We start from the raw sequence: 27,826 nt of genomic DNA, 5'->3' as shown, positions 1-27,826 counted from the left end.
ACCGCCTGAACCAGGCCGTTTTGAGACCGGGGGAGGCCAGCAGAGGGATAAAAATATTACATTTTCCCATTTACATTTTTTACATTAGAACCCCTGAACTGGCTCAAATGTGGGGGGGGGGGCACAAAACCAAACCTGTCTGGTTCTCTTTGAGTCCAGTTTGGACGCAAACTGAATCAGGCAGACTGGTTTTGCGCCCAGCCCTAATGCTATGGCAGTCTTATTCTGCTCTAGACACTGCTCCCTACTGCTAATAAACATTTACCTCCCTCCCCAGTGTCGGGAACACCTGGTCAACACATGAAATCACAACACACCCAAAATGTGTTGTGTCAAGAATCAAGAATGTTTGCAGCCATTCTGAGTTCCTCTTAGAGTTCGTTGGATTGTCCTTGAAACGGTGATCGAAGCCAAGAGGGAGGTTCTAATTTGGATGGCACCGCTCCAAGATAACGACATTCATTGATGCAACCGTGACATCATCTCACTGTAACAGATGAGCCTTCGTGTTACTCCAAAATATCATTCTTGGGTACAGCTACTGAGGATGATTATTTTTTCTTTGTGATACACAGTAATTTACGAGCCTGTTCTTTATGTAAGTGATTGGTGTCCCCTTTCCCTGCACGAAGCATTTCACCCGCTAATCATAATGCAGCTCTGAAACCCCATTAAAATGAGAGACACAGCGTATAAATGTCAAGTGTGTAATTGATGTGTGAAATAAATGGACTCTCGGGGCTTTAGGAAGGGTAAACAGGCACAGTGAAGGGTACTTCAAAATCGGTGCCACAGTCATGTCTGTTCAAAGGCAATGCAGGATTACATCTTGGGGAAATATCTGTAGTCAACATTTCTGGCAAATGTTCCCCATTTGCTCCTAGAGGATCTCACTGAAGCATCCAGCCAAGTCGGCTGCTTTCGACGAATTGATTTCAGTTTGTGCGATTCGATTTGAGCTCGAATCGAATCACAAAAATTGGTCCGTGCGTACCCCTAGTATGAAGCTGCCTTCTACTGTTAGATCATTGGGCATCCACATAGCTACTCTGATGGCAATGGCCCTCCAGGGTGTAAGGAAACTGACTTTGTGAGACCATTGGCCCACAGTTCAGGGATGCTGCCACAATCCACTGGATCCCATTTCCTGAGCAGGTATTGTAGTTCCACGTGGGTTGACAATTACCCTGAATTATCGTTGGATTCTGGCCAACCCACTTCCCAGTAGGGGGGAAAATGGTTGCAAGAAGTTGTGCAAGCCTCGTGGAAAGGGGGAGGGGGAGGAGGTTGAAGAGGAGAACTGGTCTTTTGGTAGCAAGCACGAATAGTCCCCTTTGCTAAGCAGGGTCCACCCTGGTTTGCATTTGAATGGGACACTATGAGGCTATTCTCACGACTGTACAGAGCTGGGCTAAGGGAAGCCAATCTGGTTCCGTGTGGTCGTGTGCTGCAATGGGAGTCATGTGGCTCCCGGCAGCAAACCTTCAAAATACTCCTTCTCTTAAACTAACAGAGTGAGCACTCGGTTAACCTGTTTCCCCCCCGATTGTGAGATTCCACAATGTGGCTCCTTGCCACAGCGACTCACAAGGAGACCCCCAACCAGGAGGCTCCAACAAGCCTCCCAGCCTTAGGGGTCTCCTCAGAATGACCCATGCACTCGCATGGGCCATCCTGGGACTGCCGGGGGCCAAGTAGCCCCCAATCCCTGCCACCCCTACCGGCTCCGTGACGGAGCTGGTAGTCACATGGAGCCTAACTGGATTCAGCAGGGAGAAGTGGGCTTATCCCACTCTCCCTGCACACGAGCAGAGAGCCATCCCTGGGCTGGCTTGGAATGATATGTACAGAGAGAAAGAGAGTGGGTGAGACAAGACAGGAGCGTGTGGCATGCACTCAGTCTGTATTATCCTTTGGCGGGAGATGGGGCATGCCCTCTCTCCTGCTGTTGCTCCCCTGCATCTGGTGTTCAGAGGCATTTTGCCTCTGAAGCTGGAGGTTTTCTTTACAGAGACAATATTGAGTTAGGTGAACCCAGGGTCTGTGCAGGGTGGGGCTGTATGAATGAATAGCTTTATTATGATCATAGATTAGACATAATGAATTTTTGAAGATTTTTTCCTCCCGTTTTTACATTTCTCCCATAGGGAATAATGGGGATTTGAGGATGCCCCATTCCCCCCTTTGGGGTGCCTGGGCACCCCAAATTGGGTCTAGGGGCATGGCAGGTTGTGTCAGAACTCCTGCCAGGCAGCCCCAAGTCAGTGGGGTTTTACAGGTTTCCCCCCAGGAATTTTTTAGTTCTGGCCTCACTTAACAGTCTATCTCAGAGTGGATTCTCTGGTTTCTATATAACATTATGAAAAGCTCTTCAAAAGGGCTGCCTGGGGGGAGTTCTGGCACAATCTGCGGTGCCACCAGACCCACTTTGAGGTGCCTAGGCACCCCCTAAAGTGGGGAAATGAGGCGGAGGGGCCACCTCAAACCCCCATTGCTCCCTATGGAAGAAATGGAAAAAATGCAATTTTAAAAAATCACATAAAATCTCCATTGCTTGGGGGTTTGGTGGATGGTGGGCACCCATGAGTGCCTACTACTCACCCCAGGTTTGTGCCCCTAGCAGGCCACACTACCAACACACAGTGACACAACTGTGTGTGACCTTAATTGCTTAATTGCTGTTTGGAGTTCACAGTAATTAGGGTCACTCTCACTGTTCTACTTATATGAATGGGAAGAGATTCCTATGCATTGCAATTAAAGGAAAAATATATTTAGAAAAATATTTTTTTAAAAAACAATAAATCCTACAAACTTGGGTCTGCCTGGGGGGAGTTGAGGCCAGACCTGCTGTACCCCCAGACCCACTTTGGGGTGCCCTTGCACCCCCAAGGTGGGGAATGGGGCATCCTCAAATCCCCATTATTCCCTATGGGAGAAATGCAAAATTGAATTTTTTAAAAAGAAAATCATTAATAAGCAGAGGATGTCCAATTGCTTGGGTGCTTGATGGGTGGTAGGCACTCAGGGGTACCACCCACCCACCCCTGTTTTGTGCCCCTAGGTACTCAACATAGGGAATAATGGGCTGGTTCGAGTCCCCATTACACTTTATGAGAAAAATAATAAAAATAATAAAAAATCATTAACAGTTGTAGGAGTGTCCAATTGCTTTGGGTTTGGGGTGGTAGTTGGAACCCATGGGTGCCTACCACCCAACACAGTTTTGGAGTCTCAAATCAGTTTGAACTGCTTCAAATAGAACCAGGCTCTGTTTGGTTTGAACTCAGACCGGCATTGCCCAATCAATGCCCTGTTTGGTTTGAGTTTGAGCCTTTGAACCAAACTGGTTTGAATTAGAGCTGGTTCGAATTTGAACCTGTTTGCACATCCCTATTTGCCAGCAGTGCTTGTGTCCTGAAAGACTGGAATCTGTTGGCCAGTACAAAGGGAATCAGTCCCAAAGGGGGAAAATTGATTTTAAGCCAGTAGTTGAAAATTGAAATCCATGCTTTGGATTCCACCCTATGAAATCCTGTTTCTAACCTTAGTACAGCATTAGAAATACATCTGGGGCCCTGAGTACAGCTCTTATAAAATTAGACTGGACAATCCCCAGTGATTTGTTGTTGGAATAGGGGCTCAGTTGTACACTGTAGAGACGTTGGGCTAGTGGTTTGGCAATGAACAGATTTAGTGCTCTGGGAATAACCTCTCCTCCTTAGGAGTGGAAAAATCTCAGAATCACTGATGTTCTCCTTTAAGCCTGTTCAGCAGTGAGGCTGTATGTCAGTAACAGAGCACCTTGCTTTACATGCAAAAGGTCCCAGGTTCAATCCTTGCCAGCATCTCCAAGTAGGACCGGGAAACAGAGCTGCTGCCAGTCAGTGTAGACAGTTTTGAGCGAGATGGACCAAGGGTCTGACTTAGTCTAAGGTCGCGCTCCTGTGTTCCTGCGTTTGCTAATGGCAGCTGATCGCGAATCTAAAGTGCATTCAGTTTCCACTCCCCTTTCCCTACAGATTGTCATTTAATAAAAGTTCGTCAATAAACTCGGTGGAGTGCATGGTCAAGAAGGAGGCCGCTCAGTCACTTAAAAAGGTAACTTGGCGGGTTGAGGGACGTGCAGTTTACTGCTCTGTCAGAACACACAGTAATAACTATCGATCCTATTCAGATTAAATGCCTATCCATCTAATATGCTTAGACCCAATCTCCCCTGGCTCCCTTTCATCTGCCTGTTTTAGCCTCCCATCATTGCCAAAACAAAACGCCATTTATGTAGAAATAAATATACCTTTTTGCTACAAAGAGTTGCAGTCATTTTCCTGCCCAAAACAATCTATATGCCTAAACCGTGTGATCAACAATCAATTTGTAATTCCAACCCCCCCCCAATGAAGAATGCTGAATTTTTAAATCCAGAACAAAGTGGATAAACTTCCCAGGCAAATTGGACAGTGGGCGCAACATGAGACATTGGAACATTGTGTCGGGTTTCCTCCCCTCTTCGCTGAGACAGGGAGGTGTGCCCAGCCAGCTGGTAGAGTGCCGAGAGAAGCCAAGGGGGCTCCTAGACGCCAGGACAGTCCCGACAATTACTGCTCAGAAGCCAGAGAGGATTCAGAGAGACATGCCCCAGCTGCCAGGGGATGGGCGGGTGTCGCCCGAGAGGCAGCAGACTGGTGGAGAGGGACTAGCCAGGATAGCAGCTCCACAGCGGTGGAGTTGGGGAATGAGCCCCCTATGGAGGCCAGGGATTGGATGTCCAGAACACGTGCCTGGCCAGAGAAGACGGAGCTGGTTGAAAGCGGGGAGGAGTGTCCGAGATGCAGGGATTTATTGAAGGCAGAGGCAGCTGAGGATGAGCAGATCAATTGGAATGGGGTTTGGGAGCCTGACAATCTCCTGGAGAGGGGCTCGGGCTTTTGGCTCCCACCGATAAGAGAAGGCTGGGAGTGAATAAACTTACTTACTTCCCCAACTCTGAGGCAACGCCCGTGCCAATAATTCACTGCAAGAGAGCAGAAAGGGCGCTTTGGAGAATTCCTCCTGCCAAAAGCTGGACACATAGGAAGCTGCCATTTACTGAGTCAGATCCTTGGTCCACCTAGCTCAGTATTGTCTAGCCAGATTGGCAGCGGCTTCTCCATGGTTGCAGGCAGGAATCTCTCTCAGCCCTATCTGGAGATGCCAGGGAGGGAACTTGGAACCTTCTGCATGCAAGCAGGCAGGTGCTCTTCCCAGAGTGGCCTCATCCTCCGAGGGGAATATCTTACAGGGCTCACACATGTAGTCTCCCATTCAAAAGCAAACCAGGGTGGACCCTGCTTAGCAAATGGGACAATTCATGCCTGCTACCACAAAACCAGCTCTCCCCAACAATAACCATCAGCTGAGCACCTATGATTTGTATTCATCTTTTTTTTTTTTTTTGCTTTGGACATTGACCCTTGAAAAGAGTTCCATCTACATTTTCGATCAGTGATCATAATAAATAAATCTGAATTGGAGTTCCACATAATGCGAAATATTACATCCAGTTATTAGAATGAACTCAAAATGTTTTATACAAGCTTGCCGCCAGCTTGTTTTATCAAAACATTTCTTATGTTTTATCAAAACATGTCTGGGTATTGATCTCTCATGCTAGCAAGATTAAAAGCCAATGGTATTATTGTGTATTCACAATTGTATGTTGCTAAGGAGATGAAAGGATTTGTAAGATAAATACAACCAGCTGCCCCTGACATTATTTCCCTCACAGTGCTCAACCACCGACTCAGCTTGGTCAACATGGATATCCAGTGTGCAGCCTGCCAGATAAAAGGAGCTGGTTGGATCACCTTCAAAGTAGACTCCTGACCCAAGCCTCAGTGTCCAAACTTCATGGGAAAAGAGTCTAGAAATCTGAAGGAGCCTCTCATCCCACCCCCCTGAAATTTCACCCCTCCTATAGAAGCTCATTTAGTTTCTCTGATATATTCTCAGGTGTTTCAGTTTGGGAGGAACCCTGGAATTTGCTTTGAATTTCACTTCTTAAAAATGTGTGCCTATCCTAAGTTGGAAGTGTGTAAAGCATGTTTACTCCAATGTATGAAGTAGGAATGTGCAATTTGATTCGACCTCGAATCGATTCAGGTCAAATTGGGGGTGATTCAGGGGGTCGACCGCAACTCAAATTGCCCTCAAAATAGCGGTCCCATTTGGGGTTGAGGAGAATCACCCCCAATTTGACCTGAATTAATTTGGGTGATTCGAGGACCAATTTTTCTGGGTATAGCAGGTCTCCATTTGATAGACCAACTCTCCTTTCTCCGATTTGAGGCTCGTTTTTCCAGCTCTCCCTCAAAATGGCACTCAAAATGGCACTCAAATCACTCAAATTGATTTGATTGATTTGAGGTTGATTCGTGGAGGCAGCCAGCCAAGCCAGGTGCTTTTGATAAATCAATTCGCATTTTTGTGATTCGATTCGAGCTCAAATCAAATGGCAAAAATTGATTTGTCCACACCCCTAGTATGAAGTTGCCTTCTACAGTCAGATCATTGGGCATCTGCATAACTCAGTCTTGTCTACTCTGACGGCAAATGCTCTCCAGGGTGTTAGGAAACTGACTCTGTTAGACTATTGGGTCCATCTAGCTCACACTTGTCTACACTGACTGGCAGCAGCTCTCCAGGATTTCAGACAGGAGTCTTTCCCAGCCCTGCTGGAGGAGGGTTGGCAGGTTTGGCTTATTTTAAGCCAAACTTTGGGTTACAGTCCATTTGACCCACGAGTATACCCCTTAGGTTCTGGCAACATCCTGCGGCCTTGTACAAAACAAGCAGATGCTCACCCACTGAGCTATGGCCTCTCTCTGGGAGGAGAGCTGGTTTTGTGGTAGCAAGCATGCTACCCCCTTATCACCCCCTTTGCTAAGCAGGTTTCAACCTGGTTTGCATTTGAATGGGAAACGACAGGTGAGCACTGTAAGATATTCCCCTTAGAAGATGGGGCCACTCTGGGAAGAGCACCTGTATGCTTGGATGCAGAAGGTTCCAAGTTCCCTCCCTGGCAGCATCTCCAAGATAGGGCTAAGAAAGATTCCTGCCTGCAACCTTGGAGAAGCTGCTGCCAGTCTGGGTAGACAATACAGAGCTAGGTGGGCCAGTGGAATAAGGCAGTTTCCTATGTTCCTTGCTCAGCATTGCCTACCTTGACTATGGGTAGCATAGCAGCAGTGAACCAGGATTTCGGATGGATCTCTCCCAGACCTATCTGGAGATGCTGCCAGGGTTTGAACCTGGGACGTTCCACATGCAAAACACATGCTCTTCCACTGAGCTATAGTTCCATCCTCAGTCCAGTAGTCTCTCCCTGCTGGCGACTGAACAGCGACCTTCTGCATGGAAAACATATGCTCTTCCAATGAGCCACAGCCTTTTCCCTGCTACACCCCACTTTCAGATTTACCATAAAAGCTTAACCCAGCCTGTCAGATACCCGTCTGAGAAATTCTCAATGCATTTGAGAAGAAAGTGGTTGTGTTTATTATATAAATACCCTTTCCTTGCAGAAGAAGGCAAGGGGAGGGGGAGAAAAACCAGATAAAGAGGATCTTCTCCAGTTCAGTGTATCAGTGGAGATGTCTCTGCCAACATCAGTGAAAATTCACTGGCAGTTGCCAATGGTCTGTGCCCAGCATGTCACTCACAAGAGACAGCCAGAGGATTCGTTTCCGTTTGATTCTTCTTCTCCCCTCCTTGGGCTTTTATCTCTTCCACTTTAACCATCCGTTTGAGTGTTATGCTGAGAAGTATTTACCTGTCAAACTTAAGAGGAGAGATTCTCTAGGCAAAAGATAATTATAGTATTATGCTTCTGCTCCTGATGTGAAATTGTCAAAAGTGGCATCTTTAGGGACATCGCCACTGCCGGCACCATATAAGGCTGGAATAAATCTCAGGATCATGGACAGACCCGTCATTATCTGGAGCCAGAGAAAGCTGGTCATCAATCCCACTTGGCCAGAGTGCGGCTTTTAAAGGGAGATCAATCAGGATCCACCTTGACACTGACCCAATGGAGACCCTTTATGGGAGGAGGGCACATAGAAACAAGAAGCCTCTTTATACTGGGCCAAACTATTGGTTTATCTAGCTCAGTATGGTCTACACTGACTGGCAGCAGCTTCTCCAAGGTTGCAGGCAAAGTTCTCTGACTGTCCTACCTGAAGATGCTGCCAGGGATTGAACCCGGGGCCCTCTGCATGCAGAGTAGATGTTCTGCCACTGAGCTATGGTCCATCCCAACCCTGAATGATATTTTGGTTAACTACTTATATGACAGCATCAGAGGATGTTTCCCCAATATTCTGATGATACCATGTGACAATATGGGATGCTGGTGGGCTGTGTTTCTTGTGATTCTCAGATGTGGTCGACTACAACTCCCATAGTCTCACTGCAGAAGGGGATGATGGGAGTTGCAGTCAAGAACATCTGGGAATCCTTGTGACCGGAAATGCTTGTGGTGGGTATCCAATAAAGTTGATAGTAGCAAAAGGATTACTAGACCAGGAAGAGGCCACCCCCTGGCCTGCCCACCCCCTTAAAGGCACTTCTTCCTCCTGCAACAGAGGTAGGACTTCAATTTAAAAACCCCAGGTGAGTGCAGAACAGAGCCCTGAAACCCTTTGGGCCAATCTTGTTCCTGATCCCAATTTGACTTTGGAATGAAATGTAAGTTTGGGAACCATCATAGGAACACAGGAAACTGCCATATACTGAGTCAGACCCTTGGTCTATCTAGCTCAGTATTGTCTTCACAGACTGGCAGTGGCTTCTCCAAGGTTGCAGGCAGGAATCTCTCTCAGTCCTATCTTGGAGATGCTGCCAGGGAGGGAACTTGGAACCTAGATGCTCTTCCCAGAGTGGCTCCATCCCCTGAGGGGAAGATCTTACAGAGTTCACACTTCTAGTCTCCCATTCAAATGCAACCAGGGTGGACCCTGCTTAGCTAAGGGGGCAAGTCATGCTTGCTACCACAAAACCAGCCACTGCCAGTCTGGGTAGACAATCCTGAGCTCGATAGACCAAGGGTCTGACTCAGTATATGGCAACTTCTGATGTCCCTATGACTTCCACAAATTACATTGAGGTAATCCTTAAAAGCCATGATTCCTGAAAACAGTCGAAACAGAGAAGTGCTGCGAAAGCAGTAACCAGCTAGAAGGAACTGGTTCCATTGAGCAATTACATGCCACATTTGCCAATTCGCCTGCCGTGCCCGATGCCATCTTCCCCTGCTCCACCCCTGCCATATCTTATTTTTAAATCACAGTTCATTTCTGCCCGGACTCCAGAAGGAAGCCGGCCGCAGCACAATGCTTGAATTATACATAATGCATTAGCACATTATCAGATGATTAAAGCTATTAGCAATTGGGCTGGAAGTAATCAACTTTGGAATAGTTATGCACTCTCTGTTGAAACTGACAGCACCATAATGGGCCGCCGTCAAAGATAATGGAGCAACAAGCGCTCCGAGAGGCAGGCGATAAATACATGGGAGGCACCATTCTTTCCCCACTCGCACGGGGTGTTGTAAAGCTATTAGATGGATTTGAGTTTACATGGTTTCTCGAGCGGGGTGCCCTTTTAGGGTGGAATGAGATGCAATGGAGAGGAGAGCTGGTCTTGTGGTAGCAAGCATGACTTGTCCCCATAGAAGGCCTACCTTCTGGAGTCTGGGCATCAGGCACGGCAGGCGAATTGGCAAATGTGGCATGTAATTCCTCAATGGAACCAGTTCCTTCTAGCTGGTTACTGCTTTCGCAGCACTTCTCTGTTTTGACTGTTTTCGGGAATCATGGCTTTTAAGGATTACCTCAATGTAATTTGTGAAAGTCGTAGGGACATCAGAAGTTGCCATATACTGAGTCAGACCCTTGGTCTATTGAGCTCAGGATTGTCTACCCAGACTGGCAGTGGCTGGTTTTGTGGTAGCAAGCATGACTTGCCCCCTTAGCTAAGCAGGGTCTGCCCTGGATGCATATGAATGGGAGACTAGAAGTGTGAGCACTTTAAGATATTCCCCTCAGGGGATGGAGCTGCTCTGGGAAGAGCAGAAGGTGCCAAGTTCCCTCCCTGGCAGCATCTCCAAGATCAGGCTGAGAGAGATCCCTGCCTGCAACCTTGGAGAAGCCGCTGCCAGTCTGTGAAGACAATACTGAGCTAGAAGGACCAATGGTCTGACTCAGTATATGGCAGCTTCCTATGTTCCTATGCTTGCTGCCACAAGACCAGTTCTCTGGTCATATAGTCAGGCGCGTAACAACGATCGGGCAAGGGGAGACAGTTGTCTGGGGGCCCCACTGCCTGGAGGGGCCCCCCAGAGGCACCTCACGTGACTCCCCATTGCCCCCTGCCCAGCCCCAAGGCCCCTCAGCCACTTGCCCTCTTCGCTGTCTCTCCAGCTTGTTCTCCTGGCCGGCAATGGCAGCAGCAGACAAGCTGCAAAGAGCTCCTTTTCTCTCGCCTCTCAGCTGATCGGCGGGTGGGCGGGGCTTCCACGGAGGCCTCGTGTAGGCCTCTGTGAAGCCTGAACTCCAGTAGAGCCTAAGCCAGCCAGGAAGGAGGAGGCAGCCAGAGTGGCCACCACAGCTCTCTGCAGCAGAAGACCCCTTGCTGCCCTGCCGAACCCAGCATTTGCCAGGTAGAGTGTGAACTCCTTTTTGTGCTTACCTTCCTTCCTCCCCCCCCCACCCCGATATATAGGGATCTGCTTGCCATAGGGCTTTGATATGGGGGGTGGGACTGAGAAGTCTCTGACTATTTATTTTAAAACAGCTTGGAAAATTTGCTGGCTTAAAAAAAAACTATCTAAAAAGTCCTATAAGTGGCTTGTTTCATGGCAGAAAATTACAAAAACTTCTGGAAGAAACAGTATTATATTTATTTTATTCATTCATTCATTCATTTATAAATGTACTTATGTTCAAGTTGTTTTGCAACCCAGAAGGTCTGAGTGAGAACGGGGAAGCATGTCTTGTGCTTTTATTTTATTTTATTTTTCTTGTGTGTGAACTGCTCCCCAATAACTCGCAGGGACTTCAGGGTCAATCTGGCCAACATGTGAATGCAGCACCTCCCTTCCAGAGGAGAGGTGTGTTAAAGGGCTTTAAAAGCCTCGTGTGAAAAACCTCCTGGAATCGAACTTGACTGAATTTGTTCAGAATTCTGATAAAACAAACATAGGCTCACCCTGCATGGTTGAAAGTCTCCTTGGTTAATCTGCAGCGAGGGGGCCATTTTAATCATTCATCTTTCTAGTCTGTTCTAGGCATTAAAAGTAAAACAAATGTATAGTACTCAATGTATATCACTATATATTGTGACGTGTGCGTGTGTGTATTCAGTGAAATGTATTTCCAGGCAGCATACTTATTTTGGAATATCAGACTTAAATCCTTGGGGCCTGGGGTGTGCGGAGGCCCTGGACTTTGAGTGTGTGTGTGTGGGGGGGGCATTTTAAAATCTTGTCTCTGGGCCCATTCCAACCTTGCTACGCCCCTGCACATAGTCATATGTCTATATAACCCACAAGGCTCCCCATTTATAACTATATAGTCATATGTTTACATAACCCATGAGGCTCAAACTCTCCCAGGAGGAGAGCTGGTCTTGTGGTAGCAAGCATGAATTGTCCCCTTTGCTAAGCAGGGTCTGCCCTGGCTTGCTTGTGTGAGCACTGGAAGATATTCCCATTAGAAGATGTGGCCGCTCTGGGAAGCATAGAACATCCCAAGTTCCCTCCCGGGCATCTCCAACACCAGTCTGAGACTCATGCTTTCAACCTTGGAGAAGCCACTGCCAGTCTGTGTAGACAGTTCTGAGCTAGATGGAGCAGTGGTCTGACTCAGTATACGGCAGCTCCCTATGTTCCTATTTGAGCCATGGCATTCCCCAGCATAACGTCCCCACAGAACCTTCTCCCAGCTTGCCAAACAGCTGCCCCCTCCCCTGGCTCTGCTCTCCACAGGGCCAGCTGATCCACCATACAAAAGGAAATGGAGCAAAACACTGGAGCTGAAATGTGGAGGCTGCGTAGAAGATATCGGCTGCGAGATGTGTAAAATACAGCCGCAGGTTTCCTCCTGGCGTCCTCAGAGAGGACCCAGGAATAAACGCGATTCACCCTGGAGTGCATTGTTGATCTCATAATGGCTCTTTAGTGAGTTGTCCTCAATATGCCAAATGCCAGCAGGGAACGAACAGCTTGAAAAGGGACAGCATTGAACAGAAAGGCCAAGTTTCCCATTCCACTGAACGTCGATTCCGCCAACTAAACAGGGCTATTCTCGACGGCACTCTGTTGCAGAGGAACAGCAGGCTGGATCCAGGGGCTACGGATAAAGGAAATCATTTAACAAATTGTTTCAGTCGAAAGATGCACAGATTATGTGTCGGTTGGGAATCAAGACGTGGAATTCAGCTCTCATCATCGAGTTGCTGCCATCCAATGCAGATAATCTTTCCAATTCCTTTGTTCTCTGTTGGGTTTGCCTGTAGGACATTCCTGCAATTCTCCTTGTCTGATTCCCTTGGATTCCTGAATTCATTGGTCTTGTTTTCCTGGTCTTGGGGTGGAGAGCTGATCTTGTGGTAGTGAGCATGAAAGTCTCCTTTGGAAGGTAGGGCTCACCTTGATATACATTTGGATGGGGAGGGGAGCTGGGCTTGTCATAGCTAGTGTGAATTGCCCCCTTTGCTAAGCAGGGCCTGCCCTAGTTTGCATTTGAAGGGAAGACTGCATGTGTCAGCACTGTAAGATATTCTCCTTAGGGGATGGAGCCACTCTGGAAATTGGAGAAGGTTCTAGGTTCCCTCCCTGGCAGCATCTCCAAGATAGGGCTGAGAGAGATTCCTGCCTGCAACCTTGGAGAAGCCACTGCCAGTCGATGAAGACAATACTGAGCTAGATAGACCAATGGTCTGACTCAGTATATAGCAGCTTCCTATGTTCCCAAGTTCCTATGTTCCAATGATGATTATGATGACGATGATGATGATGATGACGATGATGATAAGATATTGCTAGGAAAGGAGGAAGGATCATCAGCATGTCCTCCTGTGCAGCTGAGGGATAGCCGTCGTCAGCATTAAAGATAGAAACTGCAAGCTGGAAGCTTTTGACTAAAATGTTCCTGTTCTAAATCTTCATGCGAAATAAAGCTCCTTGGTGCCAAACCCTGTGGGGACACCGATCAATTTGATTGAACCACACGTTCGAGTTGAGCCTATATTTAGAGCCCAATCTAGGTTGTCAAGTTCCTTGAGCACTCCTTCTAGAAGTTTCCTTTTCTTTCGCAGGAGAAAGCAGCAGAGGCTGTTTGCAAGACGTAGCTTCCTCCAACTTGTTCAAAAGAATTACAACACAGGGAGACACCGCACGGGTATTCCTTTGGGATTTCAAGTCTTGAAGAAAATTGGTACACTATCTTTCTCTGCTGGCCTTTGCCGAAGAGAGCTTTTATGGTGTCCAAATGTCTTAAGAGAAACTGACATCTCCGAAGGCATCATATATCACTGCATTACACAGGGAAATGTCTTTTTAAAAGAGCCAGGCAGGGAAATGAAGGCATACCGACGGGAAGCACTAGATAAATCAAGGAAGGATTTTAAAAGGTTTTCACATTGTGGCAAAGTTAAAATGAGTTTTTCATAAATCAGGAAGGGACGCCTTTCGTGAGGATGAGAAGAGGTTTTAGCAGGGAGCAATGTGAACAAGTTGGCCATCTTTTCTCCAAAGACACCTTTGTAAGGAGTTGTTTCTAGGGTTGGGGAGAATCACAAGCCCTGGGTGCTGCATGGAACAGTTTGTTTGTTTGTTTGTTTATGTATGTATGTATATATGTATGTATGTATGTATTTATTTCATTTATAAACCGCCCCATCCGAAGGCTCTGGGTGGTGCAAGGTTAAAAAGATATAAAAACACACACCATTTAAAACACAGTGCTCAAAACAATATAAAAACAATTTAAAAATCATTCAAAGCCATTTAAAACCAATTAAAATACTTTCAAAAGCAATTCAAAAACCTTGGAAGGCCAGGCCAAACAAGTATAGTTTTATTTATTGATTTGCTTATTTTTTTAAAAGTACGTATTTAAGGCTCTCTTAAAGGCCAACAGCAAGCCGAAACTGCAGATATCTGCTGGGAGTGCATTCCATAGACTTGGAACAGCTACAGAAAAGGCCCGGTTCCGAGTCGCCACCAGATGTACTGGTGGTAACCGAAGATGGACCTCTCCAGATGACCTCAACGAGCGATGGGGATCATACCAAAGAAAGTGCTCTCTAAGGTAGCCTGGACCTTAGGGGGAGGGAGGGAGAGGGAGGGGGGAAAGAGGGAGGGAGAGGGGGGAGAGTGGGCTTGTGAGGCAGAGAGAGAGAGAAGGGGAGAGGAGAGAGGAGAGAGAGGGAGAGGGAGGGAGGGAGAGAGAGAGAGACTTCAGAAAGCTCTGGATTTTTCTGAAGGGGGTTGGAGAAGTCTGAGCTTCAAATGAGTTGTGCAAGTCTGGGTTTGGATTCTCTCTGAAATCCTCCAATCTGGATAAAATTGGAACGTGTCCAATTTTACCGAGCCTATTTTGCACAGCCCTACTACCACAATAGAAAATCAACAACACACATCCGAGCAAGGGGCCATTTCTAAAGTACTGTGTTTCAAGGAAAGCTCAGACACCACCTACAAATAGTCTCCCCAAACAAGGTGAGTCAGCTTCAGAACAAATTATGACTTAACAAGTCCACCAGCAAAGTGTAAACACATTTGTCTCCATTCGCCATGATCCTGACAAATGGCTTAATTGCTGTCCATGTCATTGCGTTATATGCCGATGGTTTTGTGTGTCTTTCTTTGGGGATTTGTGTCATCATTTTGTCTCATTAGTTGAGACAACCCAGTCACAACCAGAGTTCAAGTATCAAAGGCAGAAAAAAAAATTGCTCACGCTCATGGACTTGACAGGTCAATCAATATAAGCATATTGATTGAGCAGATTAGTAGGGTGTCCTTTAAAGGAAATTACACCTCTGAAAAAAGAACAATGGATAAATACAAATTAGGGGAGAAATACCGAAAGAACAATGGATAAATACAAATTAGGAAGGCTGGCATATTTTTCTTGGGGGAATTTGATCCCTGAAACTCAGCACTCAGTTTGGAGGACTTACATCAAATGAATGATGAGATAATTATTAGAGAAGAAATAATATTAATAATCACCATTATCATTCAAGGAAGAGATCCAGTTGGGCAGGGAAGATTAATTTGTGTATCACTGGCAAGATCCCCATTATTATGACGGATGGAGTGTTTATGGAGGGATAGTTTCTAAACTGCACAAAATCGGAGGGTGGAGAAGTCTCTGTGTGCCACATGGCTTCTCTCTACAGATCTTTGGCTGTGGGGAACAGGCCATCCAGTATGAAAGCCGACAGATCAGTTCTGCCCCAAGTGTCATGAAGTACTTGTTAAAAAATGAGAGAAGTTCTGAGCGGGACTTATAGAGGAGAGCTGGTCTTGTGGTAGCAAGCATGGTTTGTCCCCTTAGCTAAGCAGGGTCTGCCCTGGTTGCATATGAATGGGAGACTACATGTGAGCATTGTAAGATATTCCAGTTAGGGGATGGAGACGCTCTGGGAAGAGCATCTAGGTTGCAAGTTCCCTCCCTGGCAGCATCTCCAAGATAGGGCTGAGAGAGATTCCTGCCTGCAACCTTGGAGAAGCTGCTGCCAGTCTGTATAGACAATACTGAGCAAGATGGACCAAGTGTCTGACTCAGTATATGGCAGCTTCCTATGTTCCTAGAGGTGTTGTTGTTGTTGTTGGAGTCCATTTGTTCCGTTCCCTCAAATGTGCCACTTTGAAAGCGAATGCCAAAATGAGAGAATATGCCAGGTGCTGGGGCAGTGAAGCTCAATGCTACAGAATCAGGTGGGAGATTATAGTGGGGTGGGGGACCCGGCTACTGCAATCTCGATATTAAATAATGGGGAAATCTATCACTGAGAAGGATCAATACAGTTTATTAACATGATGGCAGTCAGATATTTTTCTCCAGACAAGCCTTTTCACTTCTAAATCTCCAAAATGCATGCAGGGAACATTTGTTTCAGGGACATGTAATTATCTTTTCTTGAAGTAAATAAAAAACACAACACGGACATTTATTACATCTTGCTTTTTGATGGATGCTGCGATCTGACTTTTCTTAAATAAAAGAAGGTTAATAATAACGGTGCTGAGCAATCGCTCATGAGCAAATGCAAACCAATCAGTTCCTGATATGGCTTGACATACCATTTACTGGAAGGGAATTTATTTGACCCCACCCTCCCCCCCAAATATCAACCTCACCATCTTCCATCCCAACTTTATCCATCCTTGCAAATGAATGAAGGAGAGCTGGTCTGATGGTAGCAAGCATGGATAGTCCTCTTTGCTAAACAGTGTCCACTTTGGTGCGCATTTGGATGGGAGACGACACGTGTGAGCACTGTAAGATATTCCCTTAGGGAATAAGAACAGCCCTGCTGGATCAGGCCCAAGACTGATCTAGTCCAGCATCCTGTTTTCCAGAGTGGCCCACCAGATGCCTCTGGCAAGAGCTGAGGGAATGCCCTCTCTCCTGCTGTTGCTTCCCTGCATCTGACATTGTGAGACATCTTGCCTCTTAGGCTGGAGGTGGTCTATAGCCATCAGAATAGTAGCCACTGATAGACGTGCACTCCATGAATTTATCTAAGCCCTTCTTCAGGTATCCAGACTAGTGGCTGTCACCACATCTTGTGGCAGATAATTCCATAGGTTAATTATGCATTTTTTGGGAAAGCACTTCCTTGTATGGGATGGGGCTGTTCCAGAAAGAGCACCTGCATGTTTGCATGCAGAAGGTTCCAAGTTCCCTCCCTGGCATCTCCAGATAGGATTGGGAGGGACTCCTTCCTGTAACCTTGGAGAAGCCACTTCCGGTCTGGGTAGACAATATTGAGCTAGATGGACCAGGGGTCCAACTCGGTAGGAAGCAGCTTCCTACATTCTTGCCAGTGACCCTCACAGAAGAGGACACCTGTGCCTTCCATATTTTGGCTGGCAATTAGCTTTGTTAAAGGGAAACTTTGAGAAGGGGGGAAGGGAGGCTAAAGTCCCAGATGCCCCAAAGTGGCCTACTGCCAAATCCTTTGTCATGCATTAGAACAGTGTTCTTCTTAGTAAGGCCCAGAGGGCCAGTGTGTTGGCTCCCATCAACCCTTATTGCAGTTCTCTGACTAATTGTTCCTTGGCCTGTGTGAAACTTTGGCCAAAGCTCTCTCTACAGTTCCCTAGCACCGTGGGGAGACAACCAATCCCCCCATGTTTTGCCCAGCACTGAGGCACAGCTCCTTTAAGAGCCCTCTTGTGCTCCTGCATCATCTTGGAGTCATGCACAAAGTGCTGGAAAGTGTAACCCTTCCCAGGGCTCCTAGAGCTCTTAAGAGAGGGCTCCATCTCTCTGAAAGGGTCCTCCTAGCTCTAAGAAAAGTGCAGTAGTGTGCGGAGTTGAGCACAGTGGGAAATAGCTCTCACATTGGTTGTGTTTTGTTTTGTTGCCAAAGTGGCCTCCCCTTAAAAACCAGTGTAGAACATTGATATATAAGGAAGCTTCCTATGTTACAAATTGCTTATTTCAGTTAAAGCCAGATACTATGTCTTTGCTCACAAGGAGCTCTCCGAGGTCCTGGAGAAACTTCTATGTGCACCCTGCCATCTGCTTTTTTGCTACGGAGCTTCTGCCATTCCTGATCCATCACCCCCTGAACACCTGCTCAGCACCTCTTCTGGACTGGAATATATTATAATGTTTCTTTCTTCCACTGCCAAACCTGAAGGGACCTTTTGCATTCAACAAGGCTTGGGGAAAAGTGACGATTGCTGCATTAGAACGTAAAAGTGGGTCAAATCAAAAGGTCCACTTAGTTCAACATAACATATCCAACTGTGGCCAACTTTAGTCAACCAACATTAGCTTCTAGGGAGCTTCACAAGCAGGAGATGAGGCTGATGGGATTCCCATGTTTGCCACCAGCATCTGGTATTCAGAGATCAACAGAATCTTTGGTTCAGAGGTAGTGGGACTATAATGGGTAAGTTCCACTGAGAAAACTATTCCTTCCTTCCTGAAAGCATCTGCTACTTTTCTTTTTCTTTCTTTTTTTTAAAAAAGCAACTCCCCTTAGATGTTCACCTATCAGCCCAGTTGTAATTTCCTCCTACAATTTCTTCCATGCCTGTCACAGAAGAATTAAGGGCAGCCAGAAAACATCTGGGTGTCCAAGTCGGTGGATGTTACCATATTTTGTGATGCTGAACTCCATCAGTTAAGTATGTACTCTAGGAACATAGGAAGCTGCCTTTTACCCAGTCAGACCATTGGTCCATCTAGCTCAGTATTGTCTACACAAACTGGCAGCAGCTTCTCCAAGGTTGCAGGCAGGAGTCTCTCTCAGCCCCTATCTTGGAGATGCTGCCGGGGAGGGAACGTGGAACCTAAATGCTCTTCCCAGAGCAGCCCTGTCCCCTGAGGGGAATATCTTACAGTGCTCACACATTATCTCCCATTCAAATACAAACCAGGATGGACCCTGCTTAGCAAAGGGGACAATTCATGCTTTCTACCACAAGACCAGATCTCCTCCCTTCTCGGTGAACAAAGACATGGTAAGTGAAGAAAGATGTTTCTCATTCCTGTTCCACAGACAATATAGATATCAGATGGTTCACTCCAGGGAGCCAAATTTCTTTGCGTCGTTTGTGGAATGAGTGGTAGATGTTTCTGCTCTTGGGTACAGCTCTTGTTAGATATTCTTTGGGTGCAACACACTGATTGTTACTTCAAATGATACCCCTGGCATTGTTCACTTTTGGCTAGATAGAAAGATGCCCCATTCCTCACCCCATTTTGTACAATAAAGCTTTTAAAAGAAGCTTTATTTAAGAACATGCCTTCTTCCAAGACCTGCTGGAATGTGTGCCCTTGAGAATCAATCTCCTTTGGCAAAAACCACTCTGTATTTATTTTACCTGTACATTTGTAGGCATATTTATTATTTAAACATATGCTCCATAATTGGTTAGCAGCACCATAAAAATAGCTTACAAAACCCCTAAGAAAACAGATTTTTGCAATTAAAGGCTCAACAGGGCTCAGATCAGCTCGACCATGTGAAATAAGAGCCTTCCAATGGCTGTTAAATTCAACTTGGATGAACCTGCTTAAAGGGGGTCTCTCTGGATTTTCCATCTCTGATGTAGTATGATAGAAGTGTTGGAAAGCTTTATAATGAGATTTCAGTACTCACATAGACATCTGGATAATTCAAATTTGTGTTGGGCCTTTCATGTTCTCCTGTCAGATGCTTCAGGACACAGAGCGGCAGATGGAAAACACCCCCAAATTGAATACTTTCCCTTACATTCATTTTTTTTTTCTCGCTTTGTAGAGGTCCTTCTGGATTTTGGAGAATCAAAGTTCAAGCCTCAATTAAACTAGGCCACTTGGGATTATTAAAGTCCCTTTTGATTGTTCTCAATTTCTGTAACACTTTTAAACAGAAGTGAGGTTGATTTCACACTAGGGCCCTTTAGGGCTTCAGAGACATTGTCTTTTCACTATCAGCTGGAAGCGGAATTAAGACATCCGTTTTGAATCATGCTCTTCAGACTTTAGGCCTGTTCACACGACCATCTGGGGCTGGGTTGGAGAGTGCCTAACCCATTAGCAACACATGACCAGAATGTCTGTTTGGGTCAACAAACCCATGAAACACACCATAAAGCCAGGTGTGGTATCCAGTGTTGAAATCAGAAGCAGCAAGTCCTCCAAGGCTTCCATGCCTTCCCAGCATGCTTTGCACTGCCAGCAAAGTGGCAAGCCTTGTGGTATCAGCAGTTGCCCTCTGACTGGCCGTGAAGGAGCAGGAGGGAACCCAGCTGTGCTTCAACTGCAGGGTAATAGAGTGTGCTCTGCAGAATGTCACATCCATGGATGGCATCCCTGCAATCACAACTCTATTATTTCTATGCCTGCAGGGTCCTGATGGCTGGGTAGAACTTGGACCCCCAGTGGTCGTTGGACTGCAACTCCCATAACCCCCAGCCACAATGGCCAAAGGGATTATGGGAGTTGAAGTCCAACAACATCTGGAGGCCCAGGTATGAGAGCCCTTGCCCCATTCATTGTAATACATACAGGTATCTGTGCATGTGTACATGCGTTTTGTGTGAATGACTGTCCTTCGCTGATCAGCGGTTAACGGCCCATCCTGGAAACGAGAATGGCCAACACATTTCAGCTGTGCTGAGAGAAGACCAGCCCACCCTCCTCCAGGCCTATAGGCCCCAAAGGCATACCTGTTACTCTTGCTTAAGCCTAGTACCCTGAGAAACTGAGAAACACCCCCTTTCCTTCCAGATGATGCCTTGGAGTTTCTTTCAATCTTTCTTACTCTCTATTATCTCAGTTAACTTACATTGAATCTGCCAGCTATGGCCAAATAGGTCAAGCAAAAAAAAAAAAAAGCAATCAATGCATACAGGAGAAAGTTTGAGAAGCACTCCAATGTTTAGGGGTGGGAGAGGAAAGACATTGTGGGGGAGAAAAATAGGTTTTGAGGATTGAGGATATGGGTTATTTGATTGGGTGGGAGTTGGGAGAGTTCAGAAAAATGAGGGGGGCGGCGGCTCCTCAAATGCTTAGGGACTCTGAAGTCAACCTAGACTACAACAGTGACACCTGCAAATGTGAGAAATTCCAAAGCAATCTAGATGAGCTTTCATAAGACATGACATTTCTCAGAGAATTTCTACATATCTCTACCCCCAAGTTGGGGGCCCCAACGCATCCTCTATGTGGGGCATGCATGGGAATACCAGCCCTTATTCCTGAGCTCTGTAACTGGGCATTGGACCTGGGACCTTGTGCATGCCAAACATTTTCCCTACCACTCTTAACTCACTTAACTCTACATTGCTATGTAATGGAGGTATATAAGGTTGCCTAGCTTTAAACACATATAACGGCAACTCATTTTCATCCCACGATGGTGTCAGAAGCCCAAGTTACTTAAAGCATGCAAAGATGTGAAATGCTATGCATGGTGATTGTTGGGTGAAGGTAGTGAGTTCCATTAGAGTAATAATTAGAACATTTCCACATTTTTGAAGAGAAAGAATGATGCATTAATGCATGCATGTGCCTGTGATCCAGTGCATGATGCTGTTTCCAGCTCCTCTGAAGGTATATTGAAAGCTCTGCATAATTACAACCTGGAACCAATATGAAAAGTATAAATAATGTTTGCAATTTGAAGCTTTCAAAACAGCTTGTTTTAGTTAGCTCGAAGGCTGAGGGATGGCTTAAAAGGAGGGAGGAATCACCAAGCCCATTGTTAAATGCTCAAAATATTTTGATTTTTCTTTCACGTCCATCTTTTTTCAAGCTTATCTTGGTGCACAATAAGGGCTAGTAGCTTGAACTTTTCTTTTCTTTTTAGGCAGCTGAGATGGGGGCACAGAGTTCTGCAGGTAGCACTAAATTCTGCACTTTAGGGACATAGGAAGCTGCCTGCCATATTCCGAGTGAGACCCTTGGTATATCTAGCTCAATATTGTCTACACAGACTGGCAGCAGCTTCTCCAAGGTTACAGACAGGAATCTCACTCAGTCCTATCCTGGAGATGCTGCCAAGGAGGGAACTTGGAACCTTCTGCATGCAAGTAGGCAGATGCCTTTCCTAGAGCGATCCCAACCCCATGGGAAACAGATAGTCTCACAGGCAGTCTCCCATTCAAATACAAACCATGTCAGACCCTGCTTAGCAAAGGCATCAATTCATGCTCACTACAAGACCTCAGAAACAAAGCAGTCCCTGGGACCAAATCCAGTCTGGGTGCTGGCATCCGCCCCCCAATTTCTAACTTCCAAGGCAGGTGAGGGGTGTGGATGAGCACAATCTGTAACAATGGGACATTGTGCCAGGCCATTTGCAGATTGGTCTCCCATTCCCATGTCTATTTGCATCAACATACTTACATAGGAAGCTACCTTTATACCAAGTCAGATCAGTATCGGCTACACCAGGGGTTTCCAATCTGTCGTCGTCTAGATGTTGCTGGACTACAGCTCCCATCATCCCTGGGTACAATATGTAGTGGCTGGGAGCTGTAGTTCTGCAGCATCTGGAAAACCACAGGTTGGGAACCCCTGGTCTGAACTAACCCTTAATGGTTTCATGTCCTCCTGAACTCTCTCTTCAAAGTTCTTTTCGACTCTCCCTTACAGTACTTTCTGACTATCAGTATTTAGCCTTAGATGGAGTTTACCACCCACTACAATGACTAGTAGAAGCTCACCAGGGTTTCTGCTATGGGTCTTTCCCAGCCCTACCTGGAGATGCTACCAGGGATTGAACCTGGTACCTTCTGCATCCAAAGCAGATGCTCTATCCACTGAGCTATGCCCCATTCCCAATACAGCAGTCTCTCCCTGCCATACTTGGAGATGCCAGGGACTGAACCTAGGACCTTCTGCATCCAAAGCAGATGCTCTATCCACTGAGCTATGCCCCATTCCCAGTACAGCAGTCTCTCCCTGCCATACTTGGAGATGCCAGGGACTGAACCTAGGACCTTCTGCATCCAAAGCAGATGCTCTACCACTGAGCTATGGTCCATCTTGGGCAAAACAAGTGGCTAAGCAGGGATTACCCTACCCTGAAGCTGCGGTTCTTCTCAGGCCACCATAATGTTCACTATTTGTGAACAATGTGTATTTTGGATAGCTAATGGAGGCTGCATTCTCGCAATCACGGCAATCCTGATCTCTGTTTATTGTCGCCTGGTTGGTTGGTTGTGCCGTCGAGTCAGTGTTGACTCCTGGCGACCACAGAGCCATGTGGTTTTCTTGGTAGAATACAGGAGGGGTTGACCATTGCCATCTCCTGTTACTGTAGGCTACTTACTTTAAAAAAGCCAAGATCTGTATCCAAAGTTTGAAGTGAGTTACAGATCTTGGATTATCTGAAGCAAGTAGATTAGAATATGGTAAGAGCCCCTGGTGGCGCAGTGGTAAAAAAAAAAAAAAACCTGCTGCCCTGTAACCAGAAGGTTACAAGTTCCATCCTGACCAGGGGCTCAAGGTTGACTCAGCCTTCCATCCTTCCGAGGTCGGTAAAATGAGTACCCAGAATGTTGGGGGCAATATGCTAAATCATTGTAAACCGCTTAGAGAGCTCCGGCTATAGAGCGGTATATAAATGTAAGTGCTATTGCTATTGCTAAGACTGGAGGGTTTGGACCACATAGCCAATCTCAATGTGTTTCTACCTAGATAGGAAGTAGACAGTCATGAAGGGATGAGAAAAGGAAGCACATATTGCTGAGTCTCAAGATGTCATGTGGAGTCCGACCCTAACAGAGATTCTATGTGTCATTTGAACCAGCCCCCATTCAGTTCTGGTCAAAGAGTTAACCAGAACTGCTGAGACCGATGGAGCTGGTTGTGAGAACACAGATTTGCTCAGCAATCCTGGTCAACTCTTTAAACAAGATCTCCAAGATTGGGAGAATACATCCACTTCCTTATTTTATTTTTTTACATTCACAGTTGCAGAGGAAAGATAACATTGTGACAAAACCCTATAAATTAGCTTTGTTACAAAAATCAGTGCAACTGCACCCTTCTGTCATGGCTCAGACTTTGGAATCAGAAGACTCAGAGCAGGAAGACTCACCTTCTAGTGAGCCACAGCAGCAAGATTTGGCAGAGAAACCAGACTCGGGACCTGAGGATTCTCAGCAGCTGCCAGACTTGAATTCTGATGTGGAAGAGCCTGGGATTCCACCTATAGTGAGACAAAGTATCAAGAGGCAGGCTCAGAGGGACTCACTCAGGTGCAGGAGATAACAGGGAAGAAAGCCAAACTGCTGACTCAGGGAAGCCTGATTGGTTCCAGGTTCTGTTGAGTCATATATATTCAACAGTCTCTCATGGCTCAGTTGCTGTTTGCAACTTTGCTGGCAGCAGATACTGTGCTCTTGGCATTATATCTTTTCCGTGCTCCAGTTTGTCTTGTCTGTATTGTTCCCTTAATTCCTTGTTCTGTGTCCTTTGCTTCTTTCATTCCTTGTTCTGTCTTTTCTTTCACTTATTACTCAGTTATTGTTAGAAGGGGGTATCTAGTTTCAGTTCAGGGGACTTAATTCATTTACTGTTTTCTTTGCAAGCCTTTTATTTTTCCTTCATCCAGTTTCATTGCTGCTTTCTGTTTACTCTCTCTCTGGGGGTTGTAAATCCTGTAGGGATAGCCGGGATAGCAGTTCACAACACATTCTTGAGAATCAATCTGGCTGCCAAGAAGAACATAGGGACATAGGAACACAAGAAGCTGCCATATACTGAGTCTCCCTTTCAAATGCAACCAGGGCAGACCCTGCTTAGCTAAGGGGACAAGTCATGCTTGCTACCACAAGACCAGCTTTCCTCCCAAGAAGAAATAATTTTTCTGAATGCATGTATCCTACTTGCAATGGCAAAAGTGCCCAGAGATGAAGGTTTGGGCGGTATAAAAGTTGAATCAATGTGTTCAATAACCAGCCACCTGCTATACAATGACTTTGCTTCAGGTTTGCTGTTCACCTTCTGGAACAATTCAGAATTCCCTGCTGATCTGCAGAAGGGGCCAGTTTTGGGGATCTGTGGCTCCATGGATGCAGAAAATGCCATTGATGTGGAATGCAATAGGTAGGAATGGAATTATTTTAATTTAGCTCCTTAATTTGTCAATTAAGACTCATGTAGCTCAATAGGATGGTTATCCTTCCCTGGTTTTGATCATGTGACCAGCCCTTGTATAGAATCCATGGTTCCTTCTAGGCTTTCTCATCCAGATTCTGATCAGATCCATAGCTGCTAAGCTTCAGCAAGATGGCTGCCTTCAGACTCTCATAATCCCCAGCCACAGTGTCCAATAGCCAGGGATTATGGGAGTTGTAGGCCAACATCTGCAGGAGGGCCAAAGCTGAGCAGGTCTGCTTCAGACCCTAGTCTCACTTACATTCCAGGGTTTTTGCGAGAACAAAATCTATGGAAAATTTTACAGGTTGCATTAATATTCTTAGGTGAAGTGGTGTTTTTTTAAAAAGTCACTCATTTTCCTATTCATTCTAGTATTATTATTATTTTAATAATAGCCAACCATGTCAGCTAATTAATTAAAGAATAACATTTTCCCCACTTATTTCAAGGGCAAAAGGCTAATTTGGCTCGCTTGAATTGTCTATGGCAAATTGTTTTCTAGACACTCATTTACAATATGCAGATTTCTGCATGACCTTTGCATTGTCGCTTGCCTTTGATGATAAAAATAATTGCCTTGTTATGAAGCCTGTAAAATGCACAGGCATCTATTTTACTTCTAAACAATCCCACCCACCACCGCTGCTGGAACTGATCTCTGACGTACAACTATACTTTTAAGTTTCTGAGTAAATGCAGTCCAGTTAATTAGTCAGAGAGGGCCTGTGTTCAATACATTAACATGCCCCCAGCTCATCTTTCTTTTTTTACTTTTTGCCAGCTTACACAGCAGTAAAAGGTTTTAAGGCTTCTCTCCTTGCTTGAGCAAGGAGATAAGCCATGGAGCCCTTACAACTGGAGGAGGTGGAAAGGAACAAAAGGAATGGAGCAAGTAGCTACGTCTGCTGCCCTGGATTCTTGGAGGAAGGACAGGTTTAAAAATATATGTATAATTCCTGACCAGCTCTGTAGTTTTCATCGAAAAGCCACTTTGTCTTTTGACTGGGTTACAATTGTTTGAAGGCCTATTGGCTAATACCAGTGATGTCACCAACCTTTCCACCTAACCCCTAGAGCAGTTTTGTTTTAAAAATCTTTTGAAATTATTGGAGAGAGGAGGATGTGCACATATGTATACATGGGCACATATATCATTCACTTCCACAGCATCACCCCATGATTTGATGGATTATTCTTTGTAACAAAACATTCTCAGTAGGCCCTTCATCAGTACTGGAACAAAGATCTCTTGGCAATTAAGAGCATGGAACATCTGCCAGAATATCATGTATGACTCTAAGAGAGACTGAGAAAATCCACACACAAAAATTGTACTTAAAAATAAAACAAAACTTGCTTTACAAAGCACAGGCTTTGTTTGATTTTTTTAGGGAACATTCACTAATCAATCCAGCTATCATAAAACACTCATCAGAAAACAGTCTGTGTTCAAAGACATTAACTTCATGTCTTGGGGCTTTTCTTTAAATGAACAATATATTCTTCAGTCTTCAGAACAGCGTTTATTTTTGGGGGGTGGGGGGATCTTCTTTCAAATATGGCCCAGCAAATGTTCTGCATATGTATAATATCATATCAAAACACTCAAAAATTAATGTTCTTAAAAAATAATAATAATACAAAACGGCTTTTTGTTGTTTTTAAGGAAGAGCCCAAACAATTTAAAAGGTAAAGTGGAAGAGATCTGGAGGCTCTTCTCACGGTCATACCAAATTGGGCTAAGAGAGCCTAGCCCAGTTTGGTATGCCCATGAGAACCACCGGGCTCGCAGCCGAGCCTGGTGGTTCTCAAGCGGCTCACCCGCTTGAATACCCCTCCCCTTAGCTGCGGTTAGCCGAGCGAACGCTCTGCTAACCTGGCTTTTTTTATCATGAGTTGCCACGCCGCGGCTCTTCACCGCAGCAACTCATGAGGAGACCACTGACAAGGAGGCTAAATGCAGCCTCCTGGCTTGGGGGGTCTCTCCAGCATGTGCACTCGCGAAGGGCATACTGGCGCTTCCAGGGGGCGTGTGGCCCCCAAACTCCACTGCCCCCACTGGCTCTGTAATGGAGCCAGCAGTTGTGTGGGCGGCTGGTTCGGCCACCCATGGCCGACTGACGGGTCGTCTGCGAGGAGAGTGTGCTAAGCCCGCTCTCCTCACTAACCTCATCTCAGCAGTTCCCACTGCTTGTGGGAACTGCCTCCAGGTCTTTTGGTAGCAAGCATGAATTGTCCCCTTTGCTAATAGGGATCTGCCCTGGTTTGCATTTGAATGGGAAACTGCATGTGTGAGCACTGTAAGAAAATCTCTTTAGCACCTTCATGCTTGCGTGCTGAAGGTTCCATGTTCCCTCCCTGGCAGCATCTCCAAGATAGGGCTGAGAGAGACTCCTGCCTGCATCCTTGGAGAAGCCACTGCTAGTCTGTGTAGACAAAGCTGAGTGAGATGGACCAATGGTCTGACTCCGTATAGGACAACTTCCTGTGTTCCTATGGTCCTGTTAGAGAGCTTGGCAGGGTAGGGGGAAGTTTCTATATCTGCCTCAGCTACAGTTTCTTCCACTGCATTGTAGATTGCTCCGGTCTCACCCCTTCTCCTTAGCTTACTAGGAGGACAGAGCTACCGAAAGATGCTGAAATTAAACAACTATTGCAGGTTCAGGCATCATGTGAGACCACAGTTGGGCCAAAACAACAACAACATCCCAACTTCAAACCGTTGGTTCAGATCCTATGTAGTGGGTAAAAAAACCAACAGAAATGAGAAAAGCAACCCACCCACCACATCTAATATTCTATAGATCCTGATCTGTTATGAACATAGAAACCACAATTTTATTTTCACTATGTAAACTGCAAACATATGGAGTCACAATAATAAACACACTAATTAAATGAAGTTCCATAAAAATAATTATACTGCCATTCCGACA

The 27,826-nt window shown here is 45.8% G+C and overlaps 2 long non-coding RNA genes and 1 other non-coding gene across 3 annotated transcripts; 1 reads left to right on the top strand and 2 right to left on the bottom strand.

Annotated features, from left to right (window-relative positions):
- Window positions 1-54: 54 nt before the first annotated feature.
- On the bottom strand, window positions 55-8,796 carry LOC128338218 (uncharacterized). Its single transcript, XR_008312549.1, has 3 exons — window positions 7,701-8,796; window positions 7,261-7,388; window positions 55-483 (listed from the first exon to the last, which is right to left on the bottom strand). It is a non-coding gene; the product is annotated as an uncharacterized LOC128338218 (long non-coding RNA).
- A 1,822-nt stretch (window positions 8,797-10,618) lies between these two features.
- LOC128337797 (uncharacterized) lies at window positions 10,619-26,135 on the top strand. The gene is made up of 3 exons (XR_008312438.1): window positions 10,619-10,702; window positions 24,719-24,836; window positions 25,672-26,135. It is a non-coding gene; the product is annotated as an uncharacterized LOC128337797 (long non-coding RNA).
- On the bottom strand, window positions 22,486-22,555 carry TRNAP-UGG (transfer RNA proline (anticodon UGG)). The gene has a single exon. It is a non-coding gene; the product is annotated as a tRNA-Pro (tRNA).
- Window positions 26,136-27,826: the final 1,691 nt, after the last annotated feature.

This window comes from Hemicordylus capensis, chromosome 15, assembly GCF_027244095.1.
Source record: "Hemicordylus capensis ecotype Gifberg chromosome 15, rHemCap1.1.pri, whole genome shotgun sequence".
Classification (NCBI taxonomy): domain Eukaryota; kingdom Metazoa; phylum Chordata; class Lepidosauria; order Squamata; family Cordylidae; genus Hemicordylus; species Hemicordylus capensis.
This window is presented reverse-complemented; position numbering and strand designations above follow the sequence as displayed.